The following is an 18,496-nucleotide window of genomic DNA, read 5'->3' on the forward strand; positions in this document are numbered from 1 at the left end:
CAAACATACACACTTCTCATTCACAAATGTATAAGGTGTGCATCTTGAGTTTTTTTATTGACAGGTCCCTGTTTCTTTTTAAGAAAATTTAAAAACCTAGTCTACACTTGAAAGTATGTTGCAAGATGTTTGGGAGCTCTACTGCATATGGTAAAATAGTTGTACGAAGACTTTTGCGTCTCCAGAGAGAGCTAGTTGAATAAATTGCCTCAAGTGATGTCACTTGAGTCAGCCTTGGTTGGGGCAAGTCTGAAACTGAATTTAAGAAATGTGTGGAGTTCCAAAGAAGTGCGTGCAGCAGCCCACTGCTCATCTCTACCTGAGAGAAGCAGTTCGAGGCTACGCTAGCTGCTTCTAGCATAACAAGCCCAAATCTTTGACCGAACTGTCAGCAATCGAGTTGCACTGTGGGTAATGTAGGCAGCAGGTTTTGCAAAGGACGAAAAATGTGTGGAATAAAAAAATAAAAAAACAAAGTCTTTGTTTCTGCTGCACTCATTTCGATTCTGACTGTGAGAATGTTACAGATGTGTGATGATAGATAGATAGATAGATATACAAAGCAGATGACTGTATAATATACAAATTAGGAACCACAATAAATTACATTCCTTTACATCTACTAGACGTTTACAGTCACTAAAAGAGAAAGGAGACGGTCGAGGCAGGGGTGGCACCAGTGTGACAGAGCAGTTTTTATTGGTTTACCTTTTTTTGCATTCACTATGAGTGACTTGTTTTTCATATGTAAAGTCTACATATGAAAAACAAGTCACTGAAATATTATGTTGACATTTGATTACACATCTATCTGACATACATTTACATTCACATAATGACAATAAATACTAATAATGGTGTGAATAATACAGGAAAAGAACATACACCCAGGCCAAACCTTTCAATAAATTCAATCACTATTTATCATGGATAATTCTCCAGCCTCTGTTTAACCTCATATGATCCTAATTATAACTTTGTCTGAAATATGATCAGAAGTTTTAATTTGGTTTGGGATAGATTCAAGTAAGTAGGAGATATATAATGGCCTTCTTTTATAGGGTTCCCATTTTAAGAAGAACTGAATGATCCCCTGATTGTGTATTTAATCTTCTTAAGGACAGGTTCACTGTTTTTCAAGTGTGTCTTAAAACAGTAGTCAGTTGCCTACATGATTACAGGGATTTTCACAGGGACTGAGGACTGTGGGTTTTGTCCTTCCTCTTTTGTATTAGAAGTGCATTAGGATGAGATATTGTCAAGGCCAATGTGAATGGGAGGCCTGATTACACCAAGTAAAACCTGTTTCACTGATTATACCAGCACCTGGCTATTAAGTTAAGACACACCTATGCTTTAAAGAATAACCTAGTGTCCTGCAACCAGGCTTCATCTGATGGCCAATTAGGGGACCACCACTTCAGTAATTCAGAAATGTCACCCAGAAGCTCTGAAGCAGGGACCAGTTAGTTTATCCTCTGTCTCATTTGTCCTCTGATCCTGGCTGCATAGTTTCCAACCTGGCATTTTCTATTTCCTTGTATGTCTGAATGATTAGAGATCAAACTCACTGAATTAAGTCGCTGCTGAAATGCTGTTCAGCATGTCAGTTGCATGTTTTCCCCAGTGCAGCTGCCTGTTCTGTGTAAGTGGAGCGCCCCCTGCTGTTGAGAAGTGCTCAATGCACCGAACATTAAATATTTTTGTCCTCAATGCTGCAGGTGTGTGTGTGTGTGTGCGCGCGCTCTGCTCTCATCTCTTTGATGAATTTTGCTCTTGTTTCACTGGCGGCTGATGAGTCAGCTATCCATCTCCCTCCGCAGGACACAAAAATGCCAGCAGTCGAATTGATTCGTCCCTCAGCAGGCAGCTTTAAACAGAGGAGATTTGATCTGGACCACACTGCAGCCCCTCACACACTGTTCTCTCTGCATGAGAAGAAGGCAGACATAAACACACACAAACAGTGAGGTAAAGGCATAAAACAAGAGGTGACTGGCTGAAAATATATGTAGATAGAAAATGACACACACACACTCGTTCCTCTTCATTGCTGCTGTGGGTTATGACTGCAGCTGCTGTGGGAGACAGGGCGGTACACTCGCTCTCACTTAAACATACACGTCAACAAAATGCACAGTACTCCCCTGCTTAGATCGGCACAATCTCTTATTCTTGCTCTCAAATACTGTATTGATATGTATATTTTATACATATAAACACACGCATATCTTCATTTGCATTTGCTGGTGTTTAATGATGCTGAATGTTGCAGCCAGCAGCAGAATCTGCAGCCTATCATCTGCACACTCTGGCCCACTAGGAGCTGTCATCATTTTAACTTCGCATTAACTGTGTGTGTGTGTGTGTGTGCGTGTGTGTTTATATGGCGGTGCGACTCTGCCAACAGCCAGGCAGTCCCTGCAGCTCCAGGCATTGTTCAAGGCAAAATTTAATGAGAGTAGAGCAGCTCGGACAACAGGTAGCATAATTATGGCCAGCAGTGCAGCAGCAGCAGGCAGAGCGCCTTTAGTCCCAAGAAGCTGCTGGCAGTCCACTGTTATGTAGAGGCTATTAATAGTGTATGTATGTGGTGTCTGCTTTAGGGTATAAAAGATTATCTTTTTTAGATTTATGATTTCCCAAGTTTTTGGGACTTGGTGTGAACATTAACTCTGCACAGAGTTTTTTATGTAATGTAATGACATTACATAGTAAAGTACATCAGCTAAAAGTGCTTGTTTTCCCACTGACGGGCTCAGATTATTATTTAAATGTCTAAATGTAAAGGATCCTTACACAGATGGACCAGTAAGATCCTTAGTATTTAGCTAGAAACAGCCATTATGTTTCCCCTTTTTAAGACTTTTTAAGACACCAGACTCTATAGATAAAAAGACAAAAAATAACCCTGACCATTTAAAACACCAAAGTTACACCATAACACAAGTAAACCAACCAATCAAAGAAGCAATAGACCAACTCCTGTTTTTGCCAATGGAGTCCGGTGGCTTTGAAGAGCTGTCTCTGGTTAAACAGAAAGGAACTTACATGTCTGTCTCCATAGGGGTCCTTTCCATACTGTTGTCAGACATGAAATACAAATGAAAACCTTCCAGTGGCAAAAACAAGTACTTTTAGTGGACGTACTTTGATTGGGCACACTTGCCCCAAAGCCACTGTAGCCCAAGGAGATCTACTGGACCAGTTCCCAAACTTTTTGTACCTATTTGTCATTTAGACACCAAAGTATGTAAAGACAGGGCCCCATGTTAGAAAAGCATTTTACATCTTATAATGAATCACATGCTTAGTACACATTAGAATGAAAAGCAAAACTCTACAATTTATTTAATGTTTCCTGCCAAAATGCGGAAGTCAAAAGGCCTACAGTCATTTCACCTGTTTAGAAACCGCACAAGTAAAAAGTAGAAGTGTTTGGTAGATAAAAGTTTCTACTCAACAGTCTCTCTGACATATCAGCAGTGCTGCTCCTGAACCTGGAGCCCAATATAACACCTGTGAATTTTAGAACTTAGTCATTTCATTTTTTAGCTTTTAACAGGTGACTTTTAAGGCTTGACTGGCTCTGCCCCTGCAGCTATGCTCCACATCTATCACTCCAATATGAGGCACAGCTCAGCCGTGCATCATCAGCCAGGGCACCTCTGCCCTTTCCAAGGCTGTGAAAACGCTGAGTGGGTCTTTTACTAAGGAACTGTACATTTGGTCAAGATCAAACAATCAGTAGCTTGTTCTGTTAAAAAATAGACATTCATGGAAGTCTGGTAAACCGTGAGGTGGTTTCATAAAGCTGCATTTACCTTTCCGTCTGCTGCAGATGTATCAGCTGGTGCACCTTGATGATGCTTCAGTGATTGATTAGTATGATCGTACTGGATCTAATGGGTTATCAAAATTGTTAGGTAGAAAAGAGTTGATGTTGAGTTGCTATTTGATAACTGTTTTAGTATATTCTGAGTTTCATTAGGCAAAATTCATCCATATAACAGTATTGTTATTGCAACCAGCTTTTGTTCATTTTTGTGCACACATTTTGTGTGTTTGCAAATTGTGTAAGTCCTTTTTTATGCAAAAATCCCCAATATTTGTCCGTTCCAGGTTTTCAGATATGGCCATTTGCTGCTGCTCTTGGTTTTGTATTTTGATAAATGGTATGTTTTGGACTATTTGTCAGGCAAACAGAGACGTTCGATGAGGTCACATTGTGCTGTAGGTAATGATGTACATTTTTCACTGTTTGCTAATGTCTCGTAGGCCAAACCATTCATCACTAACAAAAGTCATCGTTAGATGCAGCCCTACTGAAGTTCATTGCGTTTATGACTCCCAACTGTGACTTGGTGAAAGAGCATTTCATTTGTCTTGGCATCTACAGTGTTGCCTCTTTCAGTCAGCCAGAACAGAGTGGTTTGAACAGATGAACACCGTGACTGACCAGTTGACATTGCATTTGTAGGGCTGTGCTGCAGCTAAAAATATCTAAATTTAACAAGGTTTGCCAGCTGTTTTCAGTAGTAAATATGCTGACTCTTCTTGGAGCAGTTTGTTCCCAAACAGTCAGATGGATTACACTTGCCAGCTTAGGCCACCTAGTTTCAGAAAGTATTATGAGCTAAAGGTACGTTTAGTATCAAAAGTAAAAGTGAACAACAGCCGAGCTGAGTGACACATTATCATGTGTGCCATTATTCAATTGTTACAGCTGATGTATCTGTGTGTAAGCAGCATTTTACTGTTGAAGCTGGTCAAGGTGACGCACGTTTATCTGCTTTAGTGTACATACAGTCAGATATTATAGTCCAGAGGTGCCGAACAAGGCTGCCACAGATGATGATAATAGAGAGAAAAAAACAAAAAAACAACACAAATTTCCATTGATATTTAGGCTTTTCTAAAAAAAATATTGAAAATTTTGACTTCTTTAGGCGTCAGACTGTAATTTGAATGAAGCCCTATGAGAAGTTAAAAGGGAAAATGTCTCTTTGGTTGAGCCACAACTCAAAATTACCAGACCTACAATCATAATAACTATAATAAAAAGTCCAGTATTTCCCTCTGAATTGTAGCTGAGTAGAAATTAACGTAAAATTGCTACTCAAGTAAAGCATAAGTACCTTCAAATCGTGCTGACATAAATGTCCCACTGTGCTGGTTTGTATGTCCAGCGCTTTTTTTGGTACTTCTATATCCCATTAATATAAACACAAGCTTGGGTAATTTATATCTCAGTTTTGAATTTGGATTATATAAGAACCTTTTTAGCGAATGAATGAATGTCTGCACATGAACACAGGGCGTAAAACATGCTGGCCTCACAAGGGAAACTGGCAAATTAAAGCAGCGAAGCCCGATGGGTTTTCATACCCACAACGCCTCCATTTGGAGACCATAAACTGGAAAACAAGTGCTGCAACAATGAACAGACGGTGTTTTCACTGACTGTTGGCTGTTCAACCAGCCAGTATGGCCCTTTGGGAAATCTTGTTGTTGTGTCATGTGGCCAGCAGGGTGCAGCATCGAGCTTCACAGCAGCACAGTCAGAGGAGTGTGGGCAGAAGAGAGGGAGTGTGAGCCTGGCAGTTCTACTTTCTCTGTTCCTGTGTGTGTGTGTGTGTGTGTGTGTGTGCGTGCGCGCTTGTGCTCAGGTGTGTAATCTCTGGACGTCAGGGAGCATCTTCTCAGCCTAAGTCAGCCTGCCTGGTCAAGATGCATCAGTTGGAAACACAAATGTTTGTCTATTCTCCTATAATCCATGTAGTTTTGCTTGATTGCTTTTTTTCTGTTGCAATTTTACATTTAATTCAATGTTGGTGTGACGTTAATCTTAACAGCATATTTATTTTTGTAGCCACCAAAGTAGTTTCCTTCTGTTTCATCACAAGTGAAACTATTGAATTTCCCGTGTATGATACTGTGATCTAAAGGGTGATGGCATAAAGATATACTGCATCTCACTTGAGACTGACCATTTCAAATAGAATCCAATAGAAACCAGAAGGGGTTAAAAAGGTAAGGATTACACAAGAGGTGTGATTACATTAGTGTGGTGTGTGTGTGTGCGCATGTGTGCACCGTAACGAATTCTGTAAAAGGGCTCAGCCATGAGAACGGACATGAAATATTCAGCTGACAAGAGGAACTTGCCCTGACACACACACACACACACACACACACAGTGCAGTGTTAGAAGGTAACTGAGTGATGCATGAATTCAAATCCCAGTTAAGATGTGACCCAGTGATCTGATGGGAGTCGCCAAAGCAAATTTCCATCAACCCCATTGCCTCTGTGTTTTTCCTCCTTTTCTTTCTCTCTCCCTGTTTTTGCGATCTCAGTTGAGTTCAACAGTTTTTGGCATTAATTTGTCTGGAAAGAATAAAGTAACACATCGTGTTCTTGTCTTGTGACAAAAGTAAAACAAGGAGAAAAAGATAATAAAAAGTCTCCGTCTGTCTTTCTTTGTCTCTGTTGCTATCGCGGGGATGGGAGTGGGGGAGGGGGGGGTCACCTCTAGCTTTTGTAACCATGCCTGTGTGTGTGTGTGTGTGTGTGTGTAAACAGTCAGGCTTCAGGCTGCTGTCATTCACTTTCATTGCTGATGTCACAGGCTCCCACATGGGCTCCCAGCATCCCAGGGGACACACACACACACACACACACACACACACAAACACACACGGTGAAAGCAGCTGTGTCCACAAGGTGATGAAATATACACAGCTGTCTTTTTCCCTTTTTCTTTCCCTCTGTCTCTCTCTGTTTCTCTCCCTCAGTCCACCTGCACCACCTTGCCATTTAATTGGTTTAAAGACACACACACACACACACACACACCTACACACACACACACACACAGCGTTTTGCTTCAACAGGTGTGATGTCAGCAGGATCTCAGCATGGCGCCACATGTTGCCATGGTGACCGGCAGGCGCCTGGCGACCAACAGTTGCCTGCGTGCTTGTCTTCTTTCCTTTCTTTTCCTTTTCTTTCTTTTCTTTGCTTTCCTCTACATTCTCTGGTTTCCTTGTCTCCTCTTTTCCTCCTCTCCTTCACTTTGTTCTCCCATCTTCCTCCTGTCTGTATCTCTCCACCCACCCGGCCATTGTTAGTGTAAGAGCTGGATTGAAGTGGCAGAGCAGAAAAGCACCTGATTGGCCGATGCTAGGTCCAGGTGGGGAATGGCCACATTTGTCACGGGACACACACACGTGCACGCAAGCTCCCACAAACACGCACCAGCACCTTCTCATTAACCACTGACCAGTTTTTTATGTGCCCCTGTGTGTTCTTGTGTGTAGGAGTGTGTGAGCTTGTGAGTGCATCTGCAGGTGTGTGTGTGTGCATGCATGTGTGTGCTTCCAGCCTTCTAATTCCTTCTGACATGTTGTCACAGCATTTTAATGAGGATTAGCAAACCACATTTTGAATTTAAATTTGAAATTGGCTTTATTGGACAGTAAAACCAACAACACTACCAAACACATGTGCAAATACATTTACCTCATGAGTAAACAAAGAATAATAAGCCAACCAATAATCAATAAGCCATCAGAAATCAAGGGAGAATTAAGTGATTAGAGATGAAGAGGAAAATAAAAAGATGGAAGGTGAACCATGTTTTCTCTTTTTCTCCCAGACTGATTTAAAGGATGACACTTTGAAATATAAAATATGCTGAATTCTTAGAATAGCTTGTTTCTCTCAACAGGATCAAATGTCCAAAAGCCATTTTCATTTTCAATTTCAAAGTGTATCCCAGTCAAGTACCTTCGTGTTAATTACTTAAATGACTTATATTATGATATTAAGTGGTTATCAAAATTGGTAACAGTTAATTTTCTGGCAGTTGATTTATTAACTAAATGCTTATTGGACTCGGTTAACAACAAATACAGTGAAGTCATGCATTTTATACAAGTGATCCATAATGGAGACCCTTAATGTGAACATACACATACAGTATGTGACCTGTGTGTGTGTGTGTGTGTGTGTGTGTGTGTATGATGCTGACGCACCATGGGGGTGTTCAGACGTCATTCACATTCAACTGCCAGCCAAGTCCAGGAAGTAACACAGCTCTCTCTCTCTCTCTCTCTCTCTCTCTCTCTCTCTCTCTCTCTCTCTCTCTCTCACACACACACAGTGTGAGTGAGGGAACTTTCACTTTAATATATTAAGTAACCAAGGAGACTTGGCCCACTGATCAATATTTGATTCACTGCCACTTGAGCAGATTGTGTGTGTGTGTGTGTGGTGATCTTGGACTTCTCTTGTGCATTGCTTTTACTATAGAGGTTGTGGCGCTGTGCCACTGTGTGTGTCAGCAGAGACAATGGTCACAAGCCACAGCGTTCACTTACATTGATTTTGTCGTCTCCGCGACAGCAGGTTGGGCCAGGATGGCACCCATAACAACAATATCTGGGAGCTTTAAGATGGTGACATCAGATTTAATATTCATGCACCTGTCCCGTGGTACTGGATGTCTAAATCAGGCTTCCTTTGGTTATTCCAGCGTACAGCCAGAGCAGGAAGGCTGCCAAACGGAGACATTTAATTTCATCAGTTGGGATACGAGCAGGTCCACTGTGTGGGGTGGACTCAGGACAACTGAAGGATGTTGTTGTTGTTATTGCTCATCAGCATTCAGACATAAACTTATTGTTGTTGTAAGATTTTATATTTAATGATGATTACTTCTTTAACTGACTAAATAAAAAACCCTCAATCAGCCAATGTGCTTCATGCTATGAGCAATGGAGTTTCTCATTGTAAAATATTTACAGGAGTCAACTAAAATGTTATCATTCACCCAACGTGAATATAAAACTAATTTAAGTTGATGCAACTTTCTTTGAATGAATGTACTGCTGAGCACTCAACTCAACTCAAGTTCCTAAAGAAATATGATCAACATATTTCATATTTCCCAGCATGCATTGTTGGGGAGCCAAAACTCTACAGAAAGTCCTTTTTTGCAGTTTTGAAGAAAACTTATTAGTTATGATTATGATTATTGCTCATTTGAGGCAAAGCTCCAAAAGTTGGATTTTGAATCAAAAACATTTTCACATGAGGTTAAACATTCTTTAGTCAAGTAGGTTTTGTGCTCTTCTCACGTTTTCATTAGAAGGAAAGTATAATGACTGGATAGAAAAACCTCAGTACTTTCAGTACAGAAAGTTCTCTGGTTACATTCATAGTCTCATTTACTATTATTCAAATAATTCTTTGCCAGCAACAGTGTTAATAATAAGTGTTTGTGCCTTTTAATCCATTTGTCCTCTAGTGAGAGGACAATGGAGAAGACAAGACAAGAAGGAAATTGTAATGTTTATTGGAATTTAGATTAGAGCTCAGAGAATTAACTCAACTCAACTTTATTTATATAGCACCTTCTATACAAACATGCACCCTAACGTGCTTCATAGAGCAAAAATTACAACAATAAAACAATCAAATGTTAAAAACGTATTAATAAGAGGCAATAAGATAGAAAAACAATGATTAGAATTTAGAAACTAAGACTATAACATAACACCAAATTAAAAGGTTTTAAAAATACAAAGAGAGCTTTCTTTTCTAATTCCCAGAGGGAATGAGTTCCACAGTCATTTATCAAGTAAAATTTATATACAAATATTTGCTGGTTTCTCCTTCTCACATGTAAATGTTGGCTGTTTTTTTCTTTGGGTTCCGTTGGATTGAAGATGTCACCTATGATCCTGGGAAACTGTAGTAACTACTTTTCAGTAGTTTTACAGACTAAGCAACTAATTGTTTAATCAAAAATATTGTAATAATTACTTTCTAATAGATGAACTGATTGAAAATCACTGTTTGTTCCTGCTCCTGTTTGTACAGACAGAAGCTGGACAGTCGGTACACTGAGTGTTCCCTTTCAGCTATAGTAACAGGTTAGGACACTTGTCCCCTGATTAGTTGTAGTTGTCTAGCCAAGCAAAGGTCAACACAAGGTTAAAATCACAACAGAGGATCGTTAGATTTGGGAAAATTTAATAAATTCTGCATTTGTCACGTGGTGCTATTATGCTTGTAGTTTAGTTTTTAATGAAGCATTCGTTTCCAAAAAGGGCAAAATCCTGCATAAGCCACAGTTAAAACTTGGCGCAATGACAACGCTGGAAGGCAGAGTGGAGTTCGACTTAAGAAACCTACTCCGGGGGCATCATTCACTTTCTATGATGACAGGTTCCCGTGACTTCTGCTCTGGACATACTCACGGAAGTGACTTTTCCAACAGTTCTACTGTCGCTGAGGGACTCGCAGCATCCCCCAAGTCATCCCGTTTCTAAAGGGAGCACTTTTAAAGAGTAATGCTGTGCCCAGGTTGAGTTTCTCTCCGCCTGCTGGAAGGTTTTGAAAAATGCAAGACAGTAAAGGTTGAAAAATAGGGGAGAGCAGAGTAATTCAGGGTTTGGCTGTGTTGTTGAGAGGAAGAAGCCGAGCAGTAATACTTCCAGCAATATAATAGACTAGTAAAGATTGGGAAGGGAAATAAAACGCAGTTAATATAATTGTCATCTTCCTGTCCGAGTACCACGGTGCTTAAATAATGCAAATGTATTAAAATATGCAGTTTAAAAGCTAAAACAAGATTGAGTCACCCGCCTGAAACAGATCCTCATTTATAATGCTGTAGCTGTGGTCACTGTCTAGAGATCAAACCCCTTTTTATGCATAACACTAAGTCGGTGAGTAGGTACAGTAAAAGGAGATTTATTTCCTAATTAACTCCAGTTTGAGGTGAATTGGTGCACCAGAGGTACCACAGTATTCGAGTGCAGATGTATAAATAGGTGAGCTGTGTTGGAGTAGTTGACAGTCTTTACTGCAGCTGTAACTGTGCTGGCCAAAGTTTTATTCACGCCGTCATTCATTTTTATGTGTTTGGATTGTAGTATCAACATGTGGCTTTTACAGCCGGCTCCTCCTGCTTTAACCTCTAAAGACCTGGCGTACACATGCGTGGACATCACATTCTGGGTTATATTACCACAGTAGTTAATTCTGCTTAGCTGGGGCCGTATGGACATGTATGTGGGCAAAATTGTTGATATTTCATATTGTTTTTTGCACCGTGATTTTCAAAATATGTTTTGTATGTGTTATAAATACATGCAAAAGCAGTCAGGAAAAAAAACTGCTATGTTCAGGGTGGAAATAAAGAGTTTTGCACAAAGGCGACTTTATTGTGTTTTCTGGAAATTAAGACTGATTGTCCACATATGTGGACAGAATGTTTCTCTAAAACTACACCATGTAAAAAGATGATGCTTAGGTTTTATACTTATCAGGGTCCAATAAGCCCAAATAGCAAGGAGAAATAAAAAAATGCATATCAAACAAGAGCTCGGGTCTTGAGAGGTTAAAAGTAATGGTTATCAACACCAAAGTCCACGGTGGAGTCGGCGTCCTACGTTCTTGGTTACTTTGCAGGTTTTTTCTTTCTGGGTTTCCAATCTTGCTCGATCTATTCTGCTCTCTGGTTTCCAGTTTTCCCTCTTCCTCCCTCCCCTCCTTCCTCTTCCTTATCCTCTGTCCTGCCTTCCTCTTACATTCTAATATGTCCTCCTTTGCTTTCCTCTTCATACTCTGATATCCTTCTGTTATCCTACTCATTCTGTATCCTTGTCTTCTGTGTCCTCTTTTTCATCCGCTCTCCTCTCCCTTTCCTCTACCCCTCACCCCTTTTCCCTGTTCTGTCTTTTTTCCTGCTCTCCCACAATCTGCTACCCAATTTCCTATCCTTCTTTCCACTTTCCTCCCCTTCCTCCTCCACTCCCATGTCCTGTGTTGCATTCTTTTTCCCCCCCTCCATCCTTTCTTACCACTCAGCTGGCTTCACTTCCCTCTTTGTCTGCAATCCATCACCTCCTCCTCCACCCCCTCTTTTCCGCTGGGTACAATCTGCAGTGTGTGTTTGCTGGTGTATCCCTCTCTCTCTCCATCCATCTGAGCCCCGTGTTCTGAGTTATTAGTCTTTAATCATCGGTGAGCCCAGAGCCAATCCACAACACACTCACACACGTTTTCCATACTTTGCAGGTTTGTATCCAGACAAAAACTGATTTCTGTGAGAGAGAAAAAAAGTGGGACCAACTTTTAAAACCAAATGATCCCTCTGAGTTTTTGTTTTACAGTTTATTAATGGGCTTCATATGAACACATATCAGTTTGTGTTCAGTGGCCCTTTAGATTAAAAATCGTCCAGTTGTGTTTGTCACCCGATATCATGGATGTGATGCTGTTTGACTGATCACATGTAATGCACTGATCAATACTGCACTGGCAGGCTGTTGAAACATCGGCCCTGAAATGACTCATTAGAAATCACTGTTTCATTGAGACATTGAGTGTCGGGAGATATTTACGGCTTTGTCCTGATAAAATAAATAAATAAATAAATAAAAATAGATAAATTAATGAACATTTTTAACTATGAAAAAAATAAGTGAAATATGTAATATGCATGTAAATGTGTAACTGACCAACTTATGTCCACATTGAGCCTGTTGAGCTTTTTTCCTTCTTTTTTTTGGATCAGCTCCTCAAGAATCTTTACACATCAGATGAGTGATGAGTGGATAATCAGCCTTCTTGGGCGTGGTTCAGTGGATGGTCAATTTCCCAAATAAATATTACCTATTATTTTCTCCATCTTTATCTCCAAACCCCCCTCCCGTCTTATCACCACTCTTTCTACACTCATCCTTCTTCCATCACTCCTCCGTTCCTCTGCCCCTCCACCCTCCCCCCATTCCCCTTCGCTGCTTGTTCATTTGTCCTGCAGCTAAGTTTGCACAGGGTCAACATCAATCACAAACTAATAATGTTACGTAGAAAAATGGATAAAGACAGATTTTTCTTTTTTACATCGGAGGAAAGGAAACTTGTTTAAATTGTAGAATGGATTTTCTGTGTGTCACACACAGAAAGAAACACTGCTTGTGTTTAACTATGTTATGTGGTTTATTTGTCCTGCAGGGTCAGGGTACCCGTATGTTCTGGAAACCCCAGCCCAGGACTTTATCTCTGGTAAACAAGCAAGCAAAAAAAGCGTCCGTATCTGCCCCTTCACCAACAAACTACCCCTCAGTCACCACACTGCTACAGCTAATACTGCTGCATTGCTACTACATCATTAATCTGTAATAAGTGGTCAGCAAGTGTTCAGGCGCTTGATAATGACGTATTAATGCCGCCGTCAATTTAAAAAAAACACAAGGTTGGTCTGTGCAGATTCCAACCGTGAGGGTGTGTGTGTGTGTGTGTGTGTGTGTGTGTGTGAGGGCAAAAAAAAAAGGGGAAAAGGCATAAGTCCAAGTCTGATGATCCTGCAGGTTTCAAAGTGGCCCTGCTCACACACAGACACCCACACATGCACAAACTCACCTATCAGCTTCTTATTAACCAACAGCCAATATGAGAAATGTGTGTGTGCATATAATTCCCATTGTGCTGTGTGTCTCTGTGCCACAAAAGACTAACTCACCCACCCTGGCCATATTACAGCCAGCCTCGAGCCCTAATGGAAAGTAATAAAGAGCCCTGAACATCTTAGTTTAGTCTGTGTGTGTGTGTGTGTGTGTGTGCGTGTGTGTGTGATAGGGGAGATGAATGGTTCTGATTAGGCAGTGCAAGCTGCAGACAAGCATGGTGATCAATGTCTCCTTTCTCTCTGCTGCTCGAAAACCGACAAATGTGCCACAAACGCACACACACACACACACACACATATGAATGTTGTTTTTGCATTAACTGTGTACAGTGTGTGTGTTTCCCTGTTTCCTATTAGCCTCCACATTTTAATGCTTTGTGTTTCTCCCAAGATTGATGACAAGTTTTCTTCTCTTCTCTTCTATATGTATGGATACACACACACACACACACACACACACACTCCAAGTAGCGTATTTATTATATTATATATTATATATACGGCACATACTGTATGTATGTGTATGCTCCTGTCAGTTGTAAAAAATCGCAAATGAATGTGCAATGCAAATGCTCAGAAACTGGTTACGCCAGGGCATAGATGTGTAAATCAGCGCACTTTTGTGTCTGCAGAGGACTGCAGAACGGAAGTGCTGACTCTGCAACAGCGGGGAAGAGGGGGGTGGCTGTGGGTGAACGAAATAAAGAGAGAGAGAGAGAGAGAGAGAGAGGGAATAAGAGAAATGAATGGAAGCAGAGCGGAAATGGAAGGATGATTTAAAGGAGAAGCAGGTGGAAAACCTCCTAAAACCCAACATAGGTGCAGAAGAGGGAAAACTGAAAAGAGAGGATGAAGGAAAGAAATAAAAGAAAGATAGAGGGGGAGTTGATGGCAAAGGTCTGGGGATTGGATGGATAAAAATCAATTGAGATAGAATGAGAGAGACAGATGAGAGAGGAAGAGAGAAGCAGCGCATAGAGCTAGCAGCAGGTCCCCTGGCTTTTGGTTCACCAGGCTTTCATCCAGGAAATGAAACGACTTACCTGTCCCCTGTGTGATCGGAGTACACACACACACACACACACACACACACACACACACACAGAGAGAACCACTTTTGGACATGCACATAGACTCACCCACACCAAAGTTGACTATCGGTGCCGTGCATGTGTGTCTATGGTGTGTGTCAGTGTGTCCATGTTGTATCTCTGTGTGTGTGTGTGTGTGTGTGTGTGTGTGTGTGTGTGATAAAGCAGTGCCATGATTTCTCCAGTGGTAAATCACATGATCCCATCTTCAGTGTTGATGCAGAGCTCATTTTGTTCATCACTGTCATCAACAGCAGTGTTTGACTGTTGAATTAATACATTAGAAAACAGACGAATCATTAGTTCAAACATGTCGTCCCTCAGAGCCAACACATATCTTCAGTTTAGTTACTGAGAGAAATATATTGATATTAGTACCGGCTTTAAAGATCCTGTCCTGGTGGGGCTTTATTCTTTTCACTTTTTTTTATTTGTTTGTCTTATTAATATACAAAAGTAAATGGTGTCAAATGTATGCCCTTGAACTTGCTGTTTTCTGATTGTCAGAGCTTTCACCTTCCTCTGGCCTGATGCCCAAATCCATCACTGACATGGGAAATGTGAAATGATGACAGAATCTTTCTTTGTGACTTCACCCTGCACTCTCAGACTAAAATATAATCCAAATATTTCCCTTCTGTCTCCCTCATGAAATGAAACAGCAAATGAAAGTCACTGCTTATCCATTGGTTTTCAGTTGAGCAGGATCTGTTTATAGTAGTTGGTAGTTTCAGGTACTTTCCAGAGTGGGCTTGTTTAAGGTTAGTTTTTAATTGTTTGAAAATGTTTAGTTTAATTTTTATTAGTTTCAGTATTAGTGTTTTATTAGGGTTAGTTAGATAGGTAGGTAAAGACTATATATATATATATATATATATATATATATATATACAGACAATTTTATTTCAGTTTAGTTACACAATATTGTGTCCGTTTTTGGGGGTTTCTCTAGTTTTTAGCTTTTTTCAATTTTTTTCAGTTCACAAATGTCTTTTCACAGTATTACCTTTAGCTTTGTGTTAGTTAACTATTATAGCCGTGCTCTATATATGATGAAAGTTGTATAAAGCCTTTAGAATCTCCAGAGGGATCTGTGTGAAGTCTGATGAATGTCCTCAAGTGATGTCACTTGAGTCAGTGTCAGTTGGGGCTGAGGACTACGGCTTTGAAAATGAAAGAAACGTGTAGTTGTGGAGCTGAATATACTGTACCTCTGTAGCCTGCTGCTCATCCCTGCTCATCCCTGCTGCAGGCAGGAGGTCCATCACCAGAAACTGCCCAACTAAGCACAAACATGAAGGACCACAATGAAGCACCAAACATGGGGAACACTTAACCTGAAATAAAGAATCATTAGGAACATCAGTTCCCTTCAGATTGTAGTCTTACATGTTCAGCACATTACTGTTCCTGCTCGCCAAGAATTCTACCCCCGAAACAGAAATCTCATTTAGTTCTTGTTGAAATAGGAGCTATGAAACATTTATATCGTCAAGTCCGCTTGATGATATTTGATGACTTTTCTCTTCTTTCTAGCCTGCACTGCTTTCAGATGCAGAAAAATATTCCAGTCCAGCGACGGCGTGTGGGTTTTAGTGATGCTCCCAGAAGACTCACTCTCCGGAAGCGATTAAAGAGGGACACTGAGGCTGCTTCTGTATAATAACTTTGGTGATTGTGCAGGACTCTCTGTATGTGTGTGTGTGTGTATATACACCATTACACCTCATTAAGCAGACATTGTACTGCAGCCATAAGACGGGTGTCACAAGCGCCGTTGCTCGACAAGCAAACTGAGTGATTGAGTGCGAGACGAGGCGCGTTGACTGCTCGCCGGCCGGGACCGACGCTCTTCCAGCACATTTACATAAACATCACCTCCTTTTACATCTTGTTAGCATAGAGAACACATCAACACGAAGGAGGGAAGGATACATGGATAGATTAATGAATGGGGAGGAAGGGAGAGGAGAACAAGGAGATGCTACAGTGATAGTGTACTGAGGGAATGGAGATGGCCATATTAAGTACCAAAGGAAACATTTACAGCTGCATTGTTGGCTTTATTACTACATTGTTTCTTTTCTGTCTTCAGGGGCCAGTTTGCTGTGTCAGTTTTTGCCCTTTTCTTTCTTGTACTTCACTCGTGTGCCACCTTTTTCTTTTCTCGCAGCTGCACATTCAACTCATCTCCAAAATCACTTCATTTCAGTGGAATCACAGTTATCAGTTGAGTCACTCGGGGAGATAAAACCGTGTTGAGCTTGTGTGTGTAGATAAACTTTAATACACTTATTTATTTGGTTGACCATTTTCAAACCATCTTGGAAGTGCTGAATTTCTGATCCCTTTGTTCTGTGTTGTACATATAGTACATACCTGTGCTACACGTACTTCCTCTATCTCGCTCTATTCAAAGTTCCTGGTAGAGGAGCTGAATGGTCAGATCTGTATTAATTCTAATCTAATTAAGACGGTGGTTTCAAACACAGTCAGGCATTTCTAATTGAATCTCTCCCTTATGCATGAAGCTACATAATGAATGTGGGAGCACACCCACACAAAGTGGGGATAGGCCTCATTGGCATGACTGTGTAAAATCGAAGCATTAATGGTAGGCTCTTTTACCCTTTACACCCACATATAGCTGTCACCTTGCATAACAAATGAGAGGGTGATTTGAATAATTGGGTTTTCTGTGGGAGCGGCAGCAGGGAATCTGCACCCGTAGTGGTTTTTCTTCAGTGTGTGTGTTTTCACTCTGCCTACCTTCTGCCCTCCTTTTTAGCATAATCACACCAGAGTTAAACCGTTATCTCGGTTTCCGACTCTCATGTTAGAAATGACTTGGTTAGTTTCGTCTACCTCTAAGATGATGGATGTGGTGCAGTTTGATTCATTAATGAACAAATGATCAATATTGCCTCTTGAGAGGCCAGTTTCCAAGGAACATCATTTCTACACAACCCAGCAGGTGTTAGGACGAGAATTTAGATTTTAACTTGTGCACTTAAATTAGTCTACACAGTACAGATGGAATGCTCCATCGGACATTTCAGTAATAATGGCTGATATCAGTTAGCATATATTGTACGGCACTATGAAGCTAGCTCCAGTTTGTGCCTGTTATGTATTTGTAGTAAAAAGTGATTGATCTGTGAGCCTGTCATGTAATACCATTATGTTTGAGTTGAAGAGGTAAGCATCCAATTGTTTTTCCGAAAAAATAGAAAACCCGGTAATTTTTGGAAACCTAGAAGGTCGTTCAGCAACACTCACTGCTCTAAAGGTATTTTCAACATCGTCAAGGACTCCTCTGTCTAGAAGAAAAAATACTCTGTCTGCAGTATGATAGGAGATATTTAATCCGTTTCTCAATATGCAATTAGATTTCAACTTTATAAGCGCAATACATTACTAAATTTGCCGGAATGCCCAATTAAAACTTTTAGCAGCAATAAACATCAGATTTTAGTTGTCTCAGTCCAAAAATTGTCTTCAAAATCATGTTGCTTTAACTAAGAACACACACACACACACACAGAGTTTCTTAATGCCAGGCCAAGGAGCTAGATGCGCTGTGTATCCAAGGCAACCTAAATTAGTCTCAGCAGGTATGTGGGCATTATGTCTCTTGCTGAGGAGAGGTTGAGCAAGCGGGCAAGCTAGAGTGAAAAGAATAGAGAGAAAGGGGGAGAGAGGCGAGGGTGCAAAGGAAGACACAAGTGTGGAGAGGAGGAGTGGAGGGCAGCAGATAAGGCCTGAGAGGGAGAGGAGAAGATGAGAGGTAAAGTCAGAGGTTGAATGTGATTAGTAGAAAGCAGAAGAAGAAGAGGGTGGAGGAGAGAGGGAGCAAGGGATGATTGGATCAGGGAGGAGAGGGATGAAAGGGAAGAGTGTTGCAGAGGGTGAGTCAGAC

The 18,496-nt window shown here is 40.8% G+C and overlaps 1 protein-coding gene across 2 annotated transcripts in view; it reads left to right on the forward strand.

Moving 5' to 3' along the window:
* Positions 1 to 18,496, forward strand: part of clcn2c (chloride channel 2c) — a 141,693-nt gene that overhangs the window by 47,783 nt on the left and 75,414 nt on the right. The window lies entirely within an intron of this gene.

This window comes from Pempheris klunzingeri, chromosome 4 (genome assembly GCF_042242105.1).
Source record: "Pempheris klunzingeri isolate RE-2024b chromosome 4, fPemKlu1.hap1, whole genome shotgun sequence".
NCBI classification, from domain to species: Eukaryota; Metazoa; Chordata; class Actinopteri; order Acropomatiformes; family Pempheridae; genus Pempheris; species Pempheris klunzingeri.